Raw genomic sequence first — 22,171 nt, forward strand, 5'->3', positions numbered from 1 at the left:
TGGCCTGCATGGTTTCATATAAGAAATCTGCTATTGCCCTGGCCAGGAGGCTCAATTGGTTGTGGTGTTGTCCTGTACACCAGAAGGTTGCAGGTTTGACTTTCAGTCAGGGTACATACCTAGGTTGCAGGTTCAATACCCAGTCAGGGTTCTTATGGGAGGCTGCCAATTGATGTTTCTCTCTCACATTGATGTTTCTCTCTCTTTCTCTCTCCCTTCCTCTCTCTTTAAAATCAATAAAAACATATCTTCAGGTGAGGATTAAAAAAAAAAAAGAAATCTACTATCATTCAAATCGATGTTCCCCTATAAGTAATGCATCTTTTCACTTTGGCTGACTTCAACATTTTTTCTATCATTTTCAGAAGTTTAATTATGATGTGTCTTGGCACAGATTTCTTTGTAACCCATCCCTTCTAATAATTGTATAATATTCTATATGTGGAGCTATCACAATTAAAAATGTATGATATGAAAATATAATCACCAATATAAAATATACATATAAAGAATATTTATTGCAGCATTATTGTTAGTTGCAAAAGATGAGAACAGACCGTAGGATCACACGATATGTTATTATGAATTTGGGGGAGATCCTCCGAGTTGTGGGTTGAGTCAATCATATTCTTTAGTGTGTAGCACATTATCACCATTGGCCCATGTAAGATTTTCCACTAGTTTGTTTGTGTATTATTTTTTAGCTCCATTCCCCACTCCCATGCCCTCTTTAGCTCACAGTCAACCCTTCCTTCATGTATATCCTTCTGTTCTAATGTATTCTTATAAAAGGCAAATTGTTGTTTCATTCATGTATTATCTAAATTACATAAATTGCATTGTGTTAGACATTCCAATGGCTTATTTTTCACTCAGCAGCACCCTGTTGGAAAAACCATTCCTATGTTTTACATATTATCAAAACCATTCCAATATTTATGTTGCTATGTATATACATCTAAGGCATTCCTCTGTCTTTGCATAGTACTACCACATTGTTCCCATCCATTTCTCCAGAGGTAGGTAAGCAGATTACCTCCAACTTTAACACAAACAACAATGTGATAAACATCCTTATACATGCACCCTATGGACCTGTGTGGCAAATTCCTTGGCATATAGGGGACATATAAGTATTTTATATATTAATAGATATTGCCTCATTTCTTTCCTAAGAGGTTATAACAAGTCATATTTCTTTTTTTAAAGATTTTACTTATTTATTTTTTACAGAGGGGAATGGAGGGAGAGAGGGAAACATCCATGTGTGGTTGCTCCCATGCACCCCCTACCAGGAACCTGGCCCTCAACCCAGGCATGTGCCCTGACTGGGAATCAAATCAGTGACCCTCTGGTTCACAGGCTGCCACTCAATCCACTGAGCCATACCAGCGGGGCTAACAAGTCATACTTGTATCACCATTGTATCAAAGTGACTGTTTACTGTAATCTTCACCAATACCGGATGTTATCCTTCTCATTAATTCCTGCCAACCTTTATGAGAAATGTTGCATTTTCCTGATGGCTAAGCGAGTTTGGGCTTCTTTTCATATGTTTGTAGCAACTTGAATTTCTTCTGTAGATCACCTTAATTAGAATTGAATTCAGAACTTGTTAAGTTTGGGGTATCTAGGAGCATCTAGATGACCCATCTAGTAAGCAACTCAAGATATGAGCCTTAGTTCCAAGGACAGTTAAAGTCAGGGGATGATGGAATGGGGGTTAACAACTTAGAGATGATAGCCAGCATCATCTACGTGGAATCTAGAAATGGGATCATTCTTGAAAATAGTGTAAAGTGAAAGAAGAGCTGAATAGAACCCCTGTAAATGAAGCATTTAAGCAGCAGACAGAGGAGTATAGGTGTTCAATAAATGTTTGAATCTAAACTGTGAAATTTACTTCACCTAATTCCAGCAATAGCCCTGGCCCGTGTGACCAACTTGCCTGGGCATCATCCCACAAAGCGAAAAGTCACGTTTGATTCCCAGTCAGAACACATGCCTGGGTTGGGGGTTTGGTCCCAGATATAAGAGGCAAGAGATCTATCTTGCTCTCCCTCTCTTCCCCTCTTGCTAATAAATGAATAGATAACATCTGTAAAGCCAGAATTAAAAAAAAAATCCCTGCAATAACCACAGGAGGTACATAATTTTACCCAAATTGTACAGGTTAGGATATAAAAGCTTGGAGAATTTAGTGGCATGGCCATGTCCAGACTTATGAAATGTTTAGGTATAAAATCTCTGCAATGCAATGCAAAGGCCTCCTTCAAGAGCAGAGTCACAGGGTTGGGGTTAAGGGTGAGGCTATGGCGAAGAAATTCTTTCTCCACAATGATGTGCTTTCCAGCAGGGTTTCTCAGTCCTGGAACTTGATGTTTGCAGATAGATAATTCTTTATTGTGGGGATGAGAGGGGCCGCCTTGTGCTCTGTATCATGTTCACCAGTATCTCCATCCTCTACTCAGTAGTCCACCTTCCTGTAGTCCACTATGTTGTGACAACCACAATGTCTCCAGACATGGCCAGGGTAGCAGTTACCCCTGGTTGAGAACCACTGCTTCAGGGGCTCACAGAACAGTACCCCATGGGCACTAGAGTAGCAGTCACACAATGTGCTCGAAGTTCCTGGGAAAACACAGGCCCTTTCTGCTACCAAACTTTACTCTACACCCTTAGGCTCTTTGGCTCATGCCTCTCAATCTCCTTTGTCACATGGAGATGCCAGTCATATCTGTGGGATTCCATCCATGCTTTAAAATGTTGTGCAGTTAGATCTCTCTCCATCAAGGTGCCATCCTCTCAACCTTTACGCCCATTGTTTACGAAGTTCAGCATAGATCAACCTGGACAGCAGGTTGACAGGTTCATGAAAAACAGAATAAATTAAAAAACCCACACAGCTAAAAACAGAGAAAAACCCCTAGATGCCCAGTGAAACATGAATTTGAATGTATGTCCCATTATCGCAAATACTTACACTAACATTTGTTATTTGTCTGAAATTGAAATTTAACTGGAGCATCCTGTGTTTTATCTGGCAACCTTGCCTAGAAGGCTTTCCTGAAACACATATGGCTGGACCCTTTCCCCCAGAGATGCCGATTTGATGGGTCTGGATGGGGCCTGAGAGTTTGCCATGCTCCTCTGGGAGTCACACTGGACATTCGTGACCTAAAGGTTAAATGGTGAAACATCGGACTGATCCCTCTGTGAAGCCTTCCCCTCTGATCCTTGCACCCCACCAAAGTAGAAGGCAACAAAATGGCTCAACCTTAAAACATGCTTCTACTCTTCTTTTTCTGATGTACTGAACCATGTGTAGAGATACATGAAGTTTTATTACTAATAACAGCCTGCTAGCTATTCAACACAATGAATTTTGAGCAATAATTCAAAACCAGTCTCAAAGTCAGTTTAGGAAACTTTATTATTTTTTAATTAAATATTTTATTTGTTTATTTTTAGGGAGAGGGGAAGGGAAGGAGAAAGAGCAAGAGAGAAACACCAATGTGTGGTTGCCTCCCATGTGTCCCCCACTGGGGACCTGGACTGCAACCCAGGCTTGCACCCTGACTGAGAACCAAACCTGTGACCTTCTGCTTCACAGGCCCATGCACAATCCACCAAGCCATACCAGCCAAGGCAGGAAACTTTATTCTGATCATATAGCAAAGTCTAGGGTTAGTCATTGCTCCATTTTGATTCAGTCCATGAGAATGCCTCATTTTATAACTTGTTCTTGAGAACTATGCTATTATCACAGTTCTTTATCTTTTTGATTTTTAAAAAAGATTTTATGTATTTATTTGTAGAGAGAGGAGAAGGGAAGGAGAAAAAGAGGGAGAGGAACATCAGTGTATGGTTGTCTTTCATGTGCCCCCTACTGGGGACCCGGCCCGCAACCCAGGCATGTGCCCTGACTGGGAATCGTACTGGCGACCCTTTGGTTCTCAGGCTGGCACTCAATCCACTTGAGCCACACCAGCCAGGGCTCCCTTTTTGATTTTTAATCACCATTTTTGCTAATTACAAAATTCACATACACTTATTTAATTCTAAACAATCTAGAAAGTTGCGACTTTGAGAGAAAAATGCTCCATAATCCTAGTCCCAAGACATAAACTGTTAACTCTTTGCTGTATAATTTTAGACACCCTTTGCATAGTCTTAATATGTATAGTTTTATTTATTTTTTAACAAAGATTGAAAGATTGTGAACTCATAGATTTGAACACATTTGATATTTCACACTTATCTTGTACATTTCCTTCCCCAGATCTGGAATCAGCCACTTTTCAAAAAAGCCCTGGATTCTTCTTAATGGGAAATGGTATTTCAAGACAACAATTTGGATGCTAGCAATGCTCATAGTTACAGCCATTCAGCCTACAGAGATTTCCTAAACTTCTATCCTACATCCGAATCTCCTTTCTTTTATACTTAAGAATCACAGTTCCAGAAAATATAGGGGATAATATTGGGTTGACCAAAAAGTTCATTTTTTCACCAGAAGTTGGCTCTAGTAACACTTAGTTGTCTTTAACTTCATTCAAAACAATTTTGTTAGATTGTTTTGTGACAGCTGTCATATCAGCATGCATTTTTAAAAATTTATCAAAATTGGTGAATTTTTGTAGCCATTTTAATATGGAAGATGGAAGAGAATATGGAACATTTTGGTATATTATGCTTTATTATTTCAGGAAAGCTAAAAATGCCGCTGAAATGTAAAAAAAATATTTGTACAATGCATGGAGAAGGCGCTGTGAATGATCAAAGGTGTCAGAAGTGGTTTGTGAAGTTTTGTGTCAGAGAGTTCTCACTGGACAATGCCCCACGGTCAGGTGGACCAGTTGAAGTTCACAGTGATCAAATTGAGACTTTAACTGAGAACATCAACATTACAGAATGTGGGAGATAGCTGATATACTCCAAATATCAAAATTAATAAAGTTATTGATGAAAATGAAACATGTATCTCTTATTTTACAGGGAAAACTAAAAGGATTTGTTGGCCAACCCAGTAGGATTAGAATACCATGTAATGAGTCATTTGCTTTATCCCACTCACATGCACAACTGTCTCAGAACAACAATAATGCCACCACCAGTATGATTATAAATACCAAAATATGTATTTTGCATATCCTCTCTCCACTCCCCCTCTTTATGGCAACAGTACACTATAGTCTTTTAGTCAGAACCATCAGTGATTCTAAGTTCTATGAGTTTGTGTGTATGTTCATATTTATTTAATGCTCACTACTGGTGCTTATGTCAATGTCTTTCTAGTTATTTTGGTTTTCTAAAATTTATTCTCTAGTACATTCCTCAGGAAGGGATCATGAGAACAATCTTCCTGAATGATTACGTGTTGACAATAGTTTGTAACCTCTGTTGTAGAAAGTCAGTATGATTCCTTCTGTGGCCTCTGTCCTTGGCTTGAATTGGCTACCGTTTTGGTTAGCAGGGTGGTACTCAATCCACTGAGCCACACCAGCCAGGGCTAGAACTTTTGAGTTTTTGTAATTCTGATTTGTATTATTTCATATCTTGTCTTTTTTTCTTTTTTCAAAAAATATTTTATTTATTTTTAGAGAGACGGGAAGAGAGGGAGAGAAACATCAGTGTGTGGTTGCTTCTCATGTACCCCCTACCGGGGATCTGGCCCACAACCCAGGCATCTGCCCTGGCTGGGAATTGAACCAGCAACACTTTGGTTCACAGGCTGGCACTCAATCCACTGAGCCACACCAGCCAGGGTTCTATTCTTTCTTAATGTCTTTTTACTTTTTTAAAAATAATAGGTTGTAATTTTCATCTTTTTGTGGTGTTGTATTTTGTTCATGCTTTCATTGTCAAGAAATGTTATTCTTGTTCTCTTTTTTATAATGATATATGTAACCTTGATCCTTTTCTGTTACTAATGTTTATGTAAGTTTTCTTTTAAATTTTAGGAGGGTGGATTTAGAGTAGGTTTTCCAATTTTATGGCTTTTGAGCTCCCTCTTCTGTTGCATTTGTATAAAATTAAAAAAATGATATCCTGGTGCTGCTCCCCTCGCCTACTTTGACCTGGATGTTCTCTTGCTGCACAGCTTAGTTTGGATTCTACTCCCAGTAGTTTCTGTTCATTGTGGGACTTTGTCCTGGAAAGGAACATTAACTGGTTAGTTTTGAGAGTTCATGGGACTCATGCTGCCCCAGGCTCAGATTATTGTAGCTCCTTTACATCTTACCACTGCTCTGCTACTGGAATATACAAAACCTCTCCCACTTTTAGCTGCTGTCCTCAAATTGGCCCTTTGAATTTCTCAGTGAATAATTTTGGCTATTTGGGGATTCTTTGGTTTGTCAGATGACCCATTGCTTTTGTCTGCTTACTTTTTTTTTCTTTCAAAATATTTAATTAAAGTTGAAACTTATAACCCTGGCTGGTGTGGCTCAGTGGGTTGGGCACCGGCCTGCAAACTGAAGGGTTGCCGGTTCAATTCCTAGTCAGGGCTCATGCCTGGGTTACAGGCCAGGTCCCCAGTGGGGGCCAGGTGAGAGGCAACTACACATTGATGTTTCTCTTGCTCCCCTTCTCCCTCCCTTTCCCTCTCTCTAAAAGTAAATAAATACAATCTTTTTAAAAAGTCAAAAATTGCCCTGGCTGGTGTAGCTCAGTGGATTGAGCACGGGCTTGCAAACCAGAGGATCGCGGTTCGATTCCTGGTCAGGGCACATGCCTGGGGTGCTGGCCAGTTCCCAGCAGGGGACACGTGAGAGACAACCATACACTGATATTTCTCTCCCTCTCTCCTTTCCTTCCCCTCTAAAGATAAATAAATAAAATCTTATAAAAAAAGTCAAAAATTATATAATGTACGGTTATGGGAAGACACTGCATGTAAGATAGTTAAGTAAAAAAACCTTGAGGAATACACTGATTTGGCCATCCAAATATTAAAACAGTGAAAATAATTTTACATTAGATACTTTGATTGAAAATAGGCCCTGGCTGGTGTAGCTCAGTGGATTGAGCACGGGCTTGCAAACCAGAGGATCGCAGTTCCATTCCCAGTAAGGGCACATGCCTGGGTTGCAGGCCAGTTCCAGCAGGGAACTCATGAGAGGCAACCATACATTGATGTTTCTCACCCTCTCTCCTTTCCTTCCCCTCTAAAGATAAATAAAGAAAATCTTAAAAAAAAAGAAAACAGTATTAGTCATGTAACAAGACCAAAGCAGTCTCCAACTTAAAGTTCTTCTCTCCATTCATATGCACAGCCTTTAGACAACCCAGTGTACATTTTTATCTCTAACTGTCCTGTAGAAATCCATATCTTTTTATTTCTATTATTTTTACAAGAATCACTGTTTTGTTTATTTTTCTTTTTTTCCAGAATGATACTAAGTAAACACATCAGCCCTGATTTTAGTAAAGCAGAAATAACTCAACAACGAGTCTCAAGTTAAATGACAGGTGTGGATGGGTTGTTAATCTCTATTGGAGTAGTTGGTCATTTGCTGGGCTCTGTGACTATGCTGAATGTGCTGTGAAAGTTGGTCCTACCTGAAACCCATGTTGACACAAAGCTTCTCTCAGCCCAAGAATCTTTTCTCAAAGGTAGGCACGGATGCCCTGAAACAGAGTGAGTCACCAGGGGAAGGAAAAGTGAGAGCTGGGTTCTTGCTATGAATGGAATGCTGGCCAGAGATAGTCATATCAGCCCCCTACCCCTGTACATCCAAGTGACCTGACACAGCTGTCCCCAAGAGTGCATGTGAGGCAGGTCTAGCGTGGGAGGGAGACCCCATTTATTTGGATGAGGCACACTCAGCACCCTCCTGTATGGGAAAGTCACTGTGTGGGAGTGGACCCTTAGCACCGAGGCCACTGTGTCCTCCAGGTCTGTCCCGAGTGTGTCAGTTGGTCTCTGCCTGTTCCTCCTGAGCCATTTTTCACTGAACCTTCTGCCTCCTGGTACTGAAGGCCAGAGGTCTCAGTTTCTTCCTCGTGCTTTTCATCTTCTGCATTGGATTTATTGTTGGGGAAGTGTGTCATGGCTTGCACAGCGAAACTGGCTGGCACTCCCCACCCCCCATCCCGGAACTGTGCAGATAGTCTTGACACTTTCAAATGGGTCACTAAAGTCCTACAGCATGCAGAAACCCAAAGGCCCCCTGTGATCTAGAAGTTTGCTGGCCACCCCCAGGTTCCAGCTGTAGTGAAAGACACATACAAACACATCCACAGTCAAGAGGCCTCTGAAGTCACATCTAGGCTTCCAGTTCTGATCCACTTAGCACCTCCAGGTACTAGATCGAAGGTCTCCATGGTGTGAGGCTCTTTGGCTGCTCAGCAGCAGTGGTCTCTGAGGAAGTTCCATAGGGCAGTGACAGATGTGATCCGGCACCTCTGGAGCTAGAGGCTGCCACCTTGAATCTCGTGGTGTCCATGGAGCCCATGCTGCTCCAGTATTGCCAGCGCCTCCACCACACCTGTGAGCGCCTCTCTTCTTCCTTTTATACAGTTGTTGATCTCACTCATGTCTTCTAGCTATTAGTAATTTGTCACCCTTCTTCATATTTTAGGGCTCATGAAGATATATTTTTAATAAATATTTTATTTATTTATTTTTAGACAGAGGGGAAGGGAGGGAGAATGAGAGGAAGAAAAACATCAATATGTGGTTGCCTCTTGCACCATCCACTGGGGTCCTGGTCCACAACCCTGACATGCGCACTGACTGGGAATCAAACTAGCAACCCTTTGCTTTGCAGGCCGGTGTTCATTCCATGCTGCCACACCAGCCAGGGCGTTTCTTGATACCTAGTTTTATTGCAGATATTATCCATGGGCCTTTGGCTTTTCTATCCTATTTTCTTGGTTTTTATAGAGGAATTTGTGGGGGTGGGATATTAAAAAGCTATGCCACCTCACCACCTTCCAAGAATCATCTTGGCCATTAAATTTTTATTGTAATTATTTTGTTTCTCATTTTCATAGGCTTTAAAACCAGTTTAATCATATTTTAAAAATATGTTTATTATAGCCCTGGCTGGTGTAGCTCAGTGGATTGAGCGCAGGCCTGTGAACCAGAGTATCGCGGTTCGATTCCCAGTCAGGGCACATGCCTGGGTTGCAGGCCAGTTCCCGGCAGGGGACACATGAGAGGCAACCACACATTGATGTTTCTCTCCCTCTCTTTCTCCTTCCCTTCCCCTCTCTCGAAAAATAAATAAAGAAAATATTTAAAAAATATATGCTTATTGATTTTAGAGAGAGAGGAAGAGAGAGAGAGGAAGGAAGAGAGAGACATCAATTGGTTGCCTCCTATGCATTCCCCAACCAGAGATCAAGCCCCTAACCTTTTGATGTACAGGACGATACTCTGACCAACTGAGCCACACCAGCCAGGGCTTAATCATCTTTTAAAAATGTACCTATTTTACATGTACAAGCCCTGGCTGGTGTAGCTCAGTCAATTGAGCCTGCGAACCACGCAATCGCGGTTTGATTCCCAGTCAGGGCACATGCCTGGATTGCAGGTCAGTTCCCAGCAGGGGACGCACGAGAGGCAACCATACACTGATATTTCTCTCTCTCTGCTTCCCTTCCCCTCTAAAGATAAATAAATAAAATCTTTAAAAAAATGTACCTATTTTACATGTACAGTTTGAAGAGTTTTGATAAATGAATGAACTTTTCTTCTGTCTGCATTCTTTTCCTTAGCATAGTTTTTGAGATTCGTTCATGTTGTTGCCAGTATCAAAAGTTTGTTCCCTTTTGCCCTGGCTGGTGAGGCTCGGTGGATTGAGTGCTAGCCTGTAAACCGAAGGGTCGCTGGTTCACTTCCCAGTCAGGATACATGCCTGGGTTGCAGGCCAAGTCCCCGGTGGGGGGCATGTGAGAGGCAACCACACATTGATATTTCTCTCCTTCTCTCCCTCCCTCCCTTCCCCTTTGTCTAAAAATAAATAAATAAAATCTTAAAAAAAATTTGTTCCCTTTTAATGCTGACTATATGCCACTATTTATTCATTTATTCTCCTGGGGATGGACATTGGGGCCATATTTTAATGTTTGACTATTACAAAAAAGATGCTATGAATATTCTTGTTACATGCACAAATTTCTGTTGAATGTTTACCTAGGATTGGAATTGCTGGTCCTGGAGTAAATGTGTGTTTGTCTTTATTAGATACTGGTAAATAGTTTCCCAAAGCAGTTGTACATTGCAATTAGTGATTACCAGAATTTCAGATTGTGCCACATCCTTGTCAAAAATTGGTATTTTAAAATATTTTTTTAAATTGTCTTTCTGGTGAGACAGAAGTATGTTGAAGTATTTTTTGGTAGTGAGCTGCTCATTTTCCTTAGAAAATTATTTGTGCGAATTTTTTGAGGCTTTGAGTAAAAGGGCATTCTTTCTGAAAGCATTTGTTTCCTTCTGCTAGGCATTTAAGTCCAGTGGGTTTTTTTTTTTTTTTACCATTAGATGATGTATATTTGAGCTGTAATTTGAGCAAGGACCAAGTGATTGATGGTTCAGTTTCTCAGGGGCATGGTTCTCTCCCCTACTCTGTTCAGAGCAGCAAAACAACTTTTCCTTCAGTCCCCTGGAGCTGGGGAAGTGGGGTGTGGTGAGACTGCTTTCTCATTTGCCCTTATTTGAGGTTATAGTCCTTTCAGGACCCAGCTAAAAGCCAGGGCTGCAGAAAGAGGGTCTTTCCCACTCCCAGTACTTTCTACCTTAGATGGACCTAGGAGTCCACAAATATTTTAGCTGAAGGTCACTAGGTTTTGCAAATACTCCCAGGGCAAAGGCAGCTTCAGTGCACCACATGCCTTTCTGGGTTCCCTTTTATTTTATCATAATAATTTCTTCCTATCTTACCAGTTCTTTGATGCTTTTAATAGGTGTTTTATGTTTTATCTGGCCTTTTAAAATATTTTATTGATTTATTTTTACAGAGAGGGGAAGTGAGGGAAAAAGAGAGGGAGAGAAATATCAATGTGTGGTTGCCTCTCATGCGTCCCCTACTGGGAACCTGGCCTGCAACCTAGGCATGTGCCCTGACTAGGAATTGAACCCGAGACCCTTTGGTTCACAGGTCAAGTGCTCAATCCACTGAGTCACGCCAGCCAAGGCATGTTTTATCCAGTCTTTTAAATGTTTTTTTTTTTCCTGTGGGAGAGCTGGTTCAGATCCTTGGTCCACCATAGAACCAGGAATGGAAATCTTGCTTCATATTTCTGTCATTATTTTCTTGTATAGTTTTTGTTTGCTCTTGCTGAAGTTTCCAATTGCCTTTTATATTTTATAATAACGACTTAATGAAATCATAAATATGCTCCAGCTTCTTTTTTTTTAATATTAAATTTTATTTAGTTACTTTTCAAGTACATTTTTTTTTATCTATTTCTCCCATCCCACCCCACCCCCCCGCCCGGTCTCCCCCTCCCTCCCATTCCCCCCCAGTCCTCATCTCTGTGTCTTTCATACTTGTTCCTCAAAATCCCTCCCCCTTTTTTCCCCTTAACTTCCCTTCCCTCTCCCCTCTGGTCGCTGCCCACTTGTTCTCTATTTCAGCGTCTTTGTTTTTATTCTGTTTGCTTGTTTGTTTTATTCTTTAGCTTCCTGTCAAAGGTGAGATCATATGGTATTTGTCCTTCAATGCCTGGCCTATTTCACTCAGCATAATGCTTTCCAGTTCCATCCATGTTGTTGCAAAAGGTAGTAGCTCCCTTCTTTCTCTCTGCTGCATAGAATTCCATGGTGTATATGTACCACAATTTTTTGATCCATTCATTTACTGATGGGCACCTAGGTTGCTTCCAACTCTTGGCTATTGTAAATTGTGCTGCTATGAACATTGTGGTGCATAGGTTCTTTGAAATTGATGTTTTAGGATTCTTGGGGTATAATCCTAGCAGTGGAATTGCTGGGTCAAAAGGCAGGTCAATTTTTATTTTTCTGAGAAAATTCCATACTGTTTTCCATAATGGTTGTACCAGTCTGCAATCCCACCAACAGTGAACTAAGGACCCCTTTTCCCCACACCCTCTCCAACATTTGTTGTTTGTTGCTTTGTTCGGAACCTCTTTCATTCTTCTTGAAGATATTCTTTCTGTAGCACCCTGGTTTCTTTTTCTAAATTGGACTCATTGCTTTCCAGACCTACTTTACAGTTTTAATCCTGGAGTTTTTTTGTCACTGGATTCATGAGTTAAGTGTACTGTTTCTTGTTTGTCATGTTGTTTTCTTTCTTGGATTTACCCTGGTTTTGTTGGAGTATATCTCCAAGTAATATACTAAGAAAGGCTGTGCAAGAGATATTATTTTGAGTTCTTACATTTCTAAAAATATCTTCTTGTACTCATAGTTGATTAGTGATTTGGCTAGGTTTTAAATTCTAGGTTCAGAATCACTTTTTCTAAGAGTATTAGTGTTATTCCAGCATCCAATATTGCTAGTGACAAATCTGATTTGTGTTTCTTTATGGGTAATCTACTTTTTCTTTATGCAAGCATCTACAATTTTCTTTATTTCTTTTGAAAAGATTTTATTTATTAATTGCTAGAGAGGGAGAAGAGAGGGAAAAAGAGAGGGAGGGAAACATCGATTGGGATCGGTTGCTTCTCAGACACACCCCGACCAACTGGGGACCAGGCTGTGGCCCAGGCATGTGCCCTGATGGCAAATCGAACCAGCGACCTTTTGCTTTGCGGATCAATGGCCAACCAACTGATCCACACTGGACAGGGCCTCTCTATTTCTGATAGTATAAAAATGATATAGTGTCTAAGTATTGTCCTTTTTTTCCCCTCTTTGGTCTTAGTAAGCCCTTAACATCTTCTCTTCTCTGAATTATCTATTCCTCTGGGGTTAGTTCTGTTTATCTTGTCTGTTTTTTTCTCCCACAATGCTGTTTTTCTTTTTATTTCTTTTTTTAAAGATTTAATTTAATTATTTTTAGACACAGGGGAAGGAAGAGAGAAAGAGAGGGAGGGAAACATCAACGTGTGGTTGCCTCTCGCGCACCCCCTACTGGAGACCTGGCCCACAACCCAGGCATGTGCCCTGACTGGGAATTGAACCAATGACCCTTTGGTTTGCAGGCCAACACTCAATCTACTGAGCCACACCAGGGAGGGTTTCTTCATATTTCTGATGGTATTGGGTTGTTTCTTCATATTTATAAATGGAAGAATAGGTCGTTGATATAGGTCCCTCTACTTTAAGTATGTAGATGCATTTTCTCACTAGATCTCTGCCCTGAATACAGAGTTAGACTGTCTATGTAACTGGTCAGGGCTTGTGACTAGCAGCCTTCTCTTTAGACTTGGGTTTGGAACCTGCCTTTGGGCTGCACGACTCCAAATGCCAGATATAAAAGAGTTAAGTTTTTATTTGCTGTAGGGCACCAATACGTATACTACTTTTTAATTTTCTCCTGGCATTTATTCTATTTCTACCGAGTCCTGTTCTTTTTTTCTGTTTCTTTTCTTGGTTTATTTGTTATTTTTATTTTTAAAGATTGTTTAAAATTTACTTTTAGAGAGGGGAAGGGAGGGCAAAAGAGAGGGAGAGAAACATCAATGTGTGGTTGCCTCTCATGTGCCTCCAACTGGGGACCTGGGGAGCTGGCCTGCAACGCAGGCATGTGACCTGACTGGGAATCAGACCGGAGACCCTTTGGTTCGAAGGTTGGCATTCAATCCATTGAGCCATGCCAGCCACAGCTGTTTCTTTTCTTAACTCAGTAAAGATTGGGTTAATTATGCTGAGTATGGAGGTGATGGTTGGGGGAATCATGCAGAGCTAATGGGGACATTGGTTGCATAGACAGGCTTCCAATTTACTCCCAGTTTTCAGAATCCCTTCTTACTTTGACCTTGAATACTTGCCAGCTCTAAAATGGGAGCCTTTCTGAGATTCTGCCAGGTACATTGGTTAGTCCCATTCTGTTTGATCAGTCGACATATTTCCAATCTTCCAGAAATTTGTTAAACCCATTTTATTCACCGTTAAGGGCTTACTTCTTTATTACCATTTTAATGGGATGTCAAAAGGGAAGGAGATAAGCACACATCTTTAGTCAGATATCCTCAATGAGAACTCTCTTATCTTTAAAATGACTTCATGGTAGACCTTTGTGTGGATGTAGTATAGTTGGTTAAATGCCCAATTGATGGACATTTGGGTTCTTCCCAGTTTTTCACTATTTAAACAATGCTAGAGTGGACAGCCTTTGTACACACATCTTGGGCACCTGTGCAAGTATTTTAATAGAAGCAAAATTGGTAGCTGTTGCCATGTTGTACTCTTCAAGCATTGACTCACTTCCCACTGCAGCAGTAAATGGGAGCATCTCCTTCCCTAAATCTTCATAACACTATCATTAATCTTTTTCTGTCTTTGCCAGTCAGGTCGACAGAAGTCTGCCCTCCCATTGTTTTAATTTGTATTTCTGAAATGTGAGTGAGGTGGAGCATTTGTTAGATGTAATTTTTTCCGTAAATCGCCTGTTAATGTCCTTTGCCCATATTGTTTTGTGTTTTTCCAACCGGTTTGTAAGAGTTATTTTTGTATTAAGTATCACAATTGTGACTCTGGGTATTTTTTATATCATTTATAAGTTTGGAATATGCAGAGTGACACAAAATTAAGCAAGCTGCTTTACCACAGGATTTAAAAAAGCTTTAATGTGCCCTGGCTGGTTTGGCTCAGTGGACTGAGCACTGACCTGCAAACCAAAGATCACTAGTTTGATTCCCATACAGGGCACATGCCTGGGTTGCATGCTGGTTCCCTGTAGGCCAGTTCCCAGCAGGGGACACACAAAAGGCAACCATACATTGATGTTTCTCTCCCTCTCTCCTTCCCTTCCCCTCTAAAGATAAATAAATAAAATCTTTAAAAAAAAAGAGAACAGGTATGAAAAACAAATATTAAAAAAATGAATAAAAGTAAAAGCTTTAATGAGATCATGTAAATTCTGACAAAATGACTTTAGTATACAACATTTCTCAAACTAATCTGACCACAGAACTAACTTTTGTCTGGAGTATCTTGAGGAACTAATTTTGAGGGACCAGTTTGGGAACTACTGCCTCGTCTGGTAATGAAGCTCCATGAGAGGGAAGGCTCTGTCTGTCCTATTTACCATTGTGCACCCAGCATCTGGTACCTGGCATGTTGTGGACTCTAAGTAAATATTTGTGGCATAAATGAATGAATACATCAGTTAATGCTCAGTAGATGAACATGTTTTGTACCTAATACATGGGACTCTAGTAGGTATTGTTCACATGTACAATTACTGTATTTCATCTAATCTGCTACATCATCGACTGACTATAAGACATATCCTGATTTTATGCACCACTAAGAGCAAAATATTGCCCATTCAATGATCAAACATTATTTTAGCTTTTAAAATTTACACTTTATTACTATGGAGAATGTTCTTTAAGACCTACTTAGAAATGAATTTTTGCCATATATCACTCATGCATACTTTACAAAGGACACTGAATAGAAATAAATTGGTTAAGGTATTGCTAAGATATCTTTAGATTTAGAATCGGACTCTTCCGAGCTACCTTTTGGCTCAGTCGACCTGTTCCAGATTTGGCACATACTATTACTGTCTTTGTCATGAAGGCAGTATTCATGCAGTATTTCTGTGGAGGGAGGAGTGTTGTATTATTATAATCCAGGATTTTCTTCCAAGTTGCCGACAACCGTTCTGCAAGTGCGCTTCCCTGATCTTACCACAAGGTGTCAGGCAATGACAGCTACATCACCACCGCTGCTGGCAAAGAGCAGTTTTGAGGTTGCATTCCTGGTAAGATGCCTCTCGATTTCAGAAGTCTTAAAAGCATGAAGAAATGTGCATGTTTGAATCAGTCAAATATGGCATTAGATATTTTCACCGTGCCCTTTAGATCTACTCCCTCCCTTTCCTCCCCTCTCGTTCACTCCTTATACCGCCGACACTCCAGTGGTGGTCCGTTTTCAGTCCTACAGATTCTTTCACCAATCAGCAAATGCTTATAGTCCATTTGGGAAAATCACAATGCTAAGGAACAAATCTCAGAACCTTAGAACTAGAAGCGTTCCTAAATCTGCGCCCATTTAGATGGCAAACAATCAAATATTTGACCTATTGTCTGTGGCTCCTTTTTCATGTCTGCCTAAAAAGATTCATTTTAAGTTCAATAGTTTTAGTTTTTTCAGCCCACTGTCATGTGATAAGGTCTCCAGAAAACTTCCCGTGTTCATTGCCTAGACCTGAACTTACACTGTAGTTGGCGGTGACTGTCCTCCCATGTGGAGCTCCAAGTGAAATGCAGGACACCCCCAATGAAATCCAGTTGAACCGCAACACATAGCCCTCCCTTTGCTGTCACTAGGCAGCTTTTGTTCCCATTCCCCATACATGCTGCTCCAAACCTTCCTTCACCTGGAACTGCCGGCTTTGTCCCAGTTCCCTCCCATTCTTTATTTTTTTAAAGATTTTATTTATTGATTTTTAGAGAAAGGGGAAGGAGGGGAGAAAGAGAGGGAAAGAAACATCAATGTGTGGTTGCCTCTCACATGCCCTCTACTCGGACCTGGCCCACAACCCAGGCATGTGCCCTGACTGGGAATCAAAACAGCAACCTTTGGTTTGCAGCCCATGTGTTCCCTCCCATTCTGAAGATGCCCTTGCTTCCCCTTCTTAAAGAAAACTGAGCCAAACATCAGCTTCTCTACTTCAACTTAAATTTCTGTCCAGCCTTTCCTGTTTCCCTCCAAATGTGAAAAGTTCATCTTTCCTCCAGTACTCAGAGTCCTCCTATATCCTCCCATCACTACAAGGTCCTGGAGAGACCACTATTATTTCTTCTCTTTTTTATTTCTTCAACCTTTCTTTTTTTCCTTTTTAATATGTTTTATTGATTATGCCATTACAGGTGTCCCATTTCCCCCTTCATTCCCCTCCACCCTGCACCCCCTCCTCTCCCCCCTTTAGTTCATGTTCCTGTGTCACAAGTTCTTTAGCTTCTACATTTCCCATACTATTCTTGCCCTCCCCCCTATCTATTTTCTACCTACCGTCTATGCTACTTATTTTCTGTACCTTCTCCCCCCTTTTCCTCCTCCCACTCCTCTGTTGCTAACCCTCCATGTGATCTCCATTTCTATGGTTCTGCTCCTGATCTAGCTGTCCTCTTAGTTTGCTTTTATTTTAGGTGTGGTTCTTAATAACCATGAGTTTGATGTCCTTTCACTGTTCATATTTTTTTACCTTCTTTTTCTTAGATAAGTCTCTTTAACATTTCATAAAATAAGGGCTTGGTGCTGATGAACTCCTTGAACTTGACCTTATCTGAAAAGCACTTTATCTGTCCTTCCATTCTAAATGAAAGTTTTGCTGGATAGAGCAATCTTGGTTGTAGGTCTTTGGATTTCATGATTTGGAATACTTCTTTCCCGCCCCTTCTTGCCTGGAAGGTCTCTTTTAAGAAATCTACTGACAGTCTGATGGGAACTCCTTTGTAGGTGACTGTCCCCTTATCTCTTGCTGCTTCTAGGATTCTCTCCTTCATTTTAATCTTGGCTAATGTAATGATGATGTGCCTTGGTGTGTTTCTCCTTGGGTCCAACTTCTTTGGGACTCTCTGTGCTTCCTGGATCTCCTGGAAGTCTATTGCCTTTGCCATATTGGGGAAGTTCTCCTTTATTATTTGTTCAAATAAGTTTTCCACCCATGGCCGTTCCTCTTCCCCTTCTGGTAACCCTATAATTAGGATGTTGGAGCGTTTAAAGATGTCCTGGAGGTTCCTAAGCCTCTCCTCATTTTTTTTGAATTCTTGTTTCTTCATCCTTTTCTGTTTGGTCATTTTTTTCTTCCTTCTGTTCCACTCCCTTGATTTGAGTCCCAGTTTCCTTTTCATCACTATTGCTTTCCTGTGCATTTCCTTCATTTCACTTAGTGCAGCCTTCATATGTTCCTCTAATTTGTGACTAAAATCAACCAGTTCTGTGAGCATCCTGATCACCAGTGTTTTGAACTGTGCATCTGATAGGTTGGCTATCTCTTGGTCACTTAGAAGTATTGGCTCTGGGGCTTTGAGCTGTTCTTCTTGAGCCATAATGTTTTGGTCTGTTCCCGCCTATTACATATGAGGGGCAGAGCCCTAGGTGTTCACCAGGGCTGGGCCACCCAGTTGCTGGGTGTGATGCTGTATGTGGGGGCGGGGTCAGAGAGGGGCAATGGCACTTGTTCAGTCCTCTCTTGGATCTCGGTCCCCTCCACTGCTTCCTGCAAGTAAACTGGGCCCCCCTGGTGCTGGCTCCGGGGTGTGTGGGCCTGTGCATCCTCCAGGACCCTGTGGGTCTCTCCAACAAACTTTCTGTGAGCCTGGGAGCTTCTCCCGGCTCCTCAACCCCGAAAGTTTTTCCAGTTGGTGCTTTTAGGCTTTAATTCCCATTGGTAGGGCCCTAGCCTGCGAGGTCTGTCTCACTGCTTGCTCCTTGGCCTGGTTTATCTGAGTGTGAAAGTGTGGCTGCACCTTGCACCCCCACTGGGTCTGGTTGTTGCCACCCCACACCTGGGATCTGCCAATCACTGCCTGAGCTCCTGGGTGGGTCTGGTCACTTTTTCCTGCACAACCCCACTCTGCCAGCCGCTGACTCTGCCCCTCTTACCGGTCTGGCTGAATGGTTTTTTGTTGTCGGACTTCCATACATTCAATTTTCTGTGTTTTGGTTGCATTTTTGTTACTAAAACTTTGTTGTCTTTACACTTGGTTGTGCGAGGAGGCACTGTGTTTCCACCTACGCCTCCATCTTGGCCAGAAGTCCTATTTCTTCAGCCTTTCTATATCCATTACAGATTCTCACTCTCGGCTAGTAGGCATAATTTAGTATCCAGTGCTTTGTGAGGAAAAAAGTCTACTTCATTAATTTCTCACCCATCTTTAGTTAAATTTATTTTCTTTCTTTTTTCATAGCTAAACATCATTTAATTTTTTTAATAATATTTCTTTTCGGTTCAAAATTCAAAAGTTATAAAAGGGCATGCCAGGAAAAATTACCCTCCCATCCCAATTCCAGTGGTAACTAGTGTCTTGTGTATCTGTTTACAGCCAAGCCCTAGTGCCCTAATGCATCCATTGGATGTAATGAATAAACTGATCACCCATGCATCTGGGAGGCATAATTATGTGCAATTCTTGGGAGAATTGAGAAAATAATCTCACAAATAATTTTCCATAGAACATTAATTTCTAAACCCTGGTTGAGGAAAGATGTAGAGATATACATGCATATATGTATATGTGTGTATATATACACATATATGTATACATATATGTATACATATATACATACACACATATACATATACGCAACTGTGTATGTATAAAATTTTCTTCTTTCTTAGAGAAACTATGTGATTTTACCCACCACCTTGTATTTTTATTCATTTAACAATATGCATTGGAGATCTATTTATATATCTACATCTCTCCTTTCCTTCTTTCTTTCCTTCCTTCTTTGTTTCTTTTCTTTCTTTCCTTCCTTCCTTCTCTTTCTTTCCCCTTCCTTCCTTCCTTCCTTCCTTCCTTCCTTCCTTCCTTCCTTCCTTCCTTCCTTCCTTCCTTCCTTCCTTTCTTTTTCTTTCTTTCCCCTTTCCTTCTTTCCTTCCTTTCAACTATCACCTATCTATTGGAGATATATATATGTATCTCCAAACCTGAAGAGATCCCTTATTAAAAAAAAATAACTGCATCTTTACCTGGCTGGTGTAGCTCAGTGGATTGAGCACGGGCCTGCGAACCAGACAATCGCGGTTCGATTCCCAGTCAGGTCACAGGCCTGGGTTGCAGACCAGTTCCCTGCAGGCCAATTCCCAGCAGGGGACACATGAAAGGCAACCATACATTGATGTTTCTCTCCCTCTCTCCTTCCCTTCCCCTCTAAAGATAAATAAATAAAATCTTTAAAAAATAACTGCATCTTTAAAATAACAGCTTTAGTCTTGACTGGTGTACTTTAGTCTTGACTGGTGTAGCTCAGTAGATTGAATGCTAGCCTGTGAACCAAAGGGTGGCTTGTTCAATTCCCAGTTGGGGCACATGTCTGGGTTGTGGGCATTGGACCTTGCCAGGTAGCTGAGTTGCTTAGAGCATCATCCTGATATGCCAGGGTTGTGGGCTTGAACCCCAGTCAGGGTACATATAAGAAGCAACCAATGGCCCTGGCTGCTGTGGCTCAGTGGATTGAGCACTGGCCTGTATAAACCAAAGGGGTCTTTGATTCGATTCCCAGTCAGGGCACATGCCTGGGTTGCAGGCCAAGTCCCCAGCAGAGGGCATGTGAGAAGCAACCACACATTAATGTTTCTTTCCCTCTGTTTCTCTCCTTCCTTTCCTCTCTGTCTATAAATAAATACATAAAATCTTAAAATAAAGAAGCAACCAATGAATGCATAAGTAAGTGGAATAACAAGTCAATGTCTCCCTCTCTCCCCTCTCTCTTTCCCTTCCTGTCTCTAAAATCAATAATAAAAAAAGAAACACTGTACCCATTAGCAGTTATTCCCCATTTTCTCTCAACCCACTCAGCCCCTGGCATCCACAAATCTACTTTCTATATGTATAGATTTGCTTCCTTTGGATATTTCATATGAATGAAACCACACAACTTTTGTGACAGGTTTCTTATACTTAGTGCAGTTTTCAAGGTTCATGTTATGACATATATCACTACTTCATTTCTTTATATTGGTAAATAATATTTGATTATATGGAAATGCCACATTTTATTTATTTATCAATGGATGGAAATTTGCGTGGTTTCTATTTTTGGCTATTATGACTAATGCTGCTACCAATATTTGAACATTTGTGTACAATTTGCTCATGGATACATGTTTTTATTTCTCTTGGGTATACATCTAGGTATAGATTTAGTAGGTCATATAGTACATATTTTTTAAAGATTTTATTGCTTTTCAGAGTGAGAGGAAGGGAGGGAGAAAGAGATGGAGAGAAACATCAATGTGTGAGAGATACATCAATTGAATCCCTCTCACATGCTCCTAACCAGCCTGAAACCCAGGCATGTACCCTAACAAGGCATTGAACCAGCTACCCTTTGGTTCTCATGCTGGCACTCAATCCACTGAGCCACACCAGCCAGGGCCTCCATATTTTTTTCATGGTGGCTACACCATTTTACATTCCTACCAGCAATGCACAAATGTTTCAATTTCTTCATATTCTTTCCAATACAAGTTATTTTCTAGTTTGGGTTTTTAATAATAGTCATCCTAGAGACTATTATTTTTATTATTGGATTGTGAGAGTACTTTATATATCCATTTTATCAGATAAATGACTTGGAAATATTTACTCCTATAGATTGTCTTTTCATTTTTGATGGTATCATTTGAAGAACAAAAGTTTTTAATTTTGATGAAGTCTAATTTATCTATTCTTTTTCTTAAAGGTTGCCCATGGTTTGTTGAAAATATTACAGCACAGCAGAAAGATTCAAATGGCTCCATATGGTGTTTTGAAATTCATCCCAGCTGTAGGCTGAGTGACCTACGGGTTGGACAGGCTGCCAAAGTGTCAGAAACAACTGCAGAGATCTGATCAGGGCTGAGACCTCAGAAATATAATTATCTCTCCTCTCTTTCTCCTCTTCCTGCAGCTTGATGGGGCCTCTCTGAATCCACTTCATCAGATGTATAACACAGTCTGCTATCATGCTACAGAGCTTCTTCTGGAGATAATGGCGTAGCCTCGCACACGCGCTTGTTGGTGTGGAAGTCTTTGCCCAGGCACATGTAGTACTTCTTGGTGTTGACCCGGTCACTTTCTTCATGGTCTTGGTGCATATCACCCCATCTTGGTGAGCCCCTAGTAAAACAGCTGATTCATCTATTCTTCCTAAATCTGTTGTTCATGCTTTTGGTGTGATATCTAAGAATCCTTGCCCTGGCTGGTGTAGCTCAGTGGATTGAGTGCGGGCCTGCGAACCATACAATCGAGGTTCGATTCCCAGTCAGGGCACATGCCTGGGTTGCAGACCAGTTCCCTGCAGGCCAGTTCCCAGCAGGGGATGCACGAAAGGCAACCATACATTGATGTTTCTCTCTCTCTCTCCTTCCCT

The 22,171-nt window shown here is 41.0% G+C and overlaps 2 pseudogenes; both read right to left on the bottom strand.

Annotated features, from left to right (window-relative positions):
• The window catches only part of LOC119035374 (heterogeneous nuclear ribonucleoprotein A/B-like), a 38,517-nt pseudogene extending 30,462 nt beyond the window's left edge, over positions 1-8,055 (bottom strand).
• Positions 8,056-21,546: 13,491 nt separating this feature from the next.
• Positions 21,547-21,896, bottom strand: LOC119035386 (40S ribosomal protein S17-like; annotated as a pseudogene).
• Between the last annotated feature and the right edge of the window lie 275 nt (positions 21,897-22,171).

The sequence above is a fragment of the Artibeus jamaicensis genome, unplaced genomic scaffold (genome assembly GCF_021234435.1).
Source record: "Artibeus jamaicensis isolate MK-2021 breed Jamaican fruit bat unplaced genomic scaffold, CSHL_Jam_final scaffold_2375, whole genome shotgun sequence".
In the NCBI taxonomy this organism is placed as follows: Eukaryota; Metazoa; Chordata; class Mammalia; order Chiroptera; family Phyllostomidae; genus Artibeus; species Artibeus jamaicensis.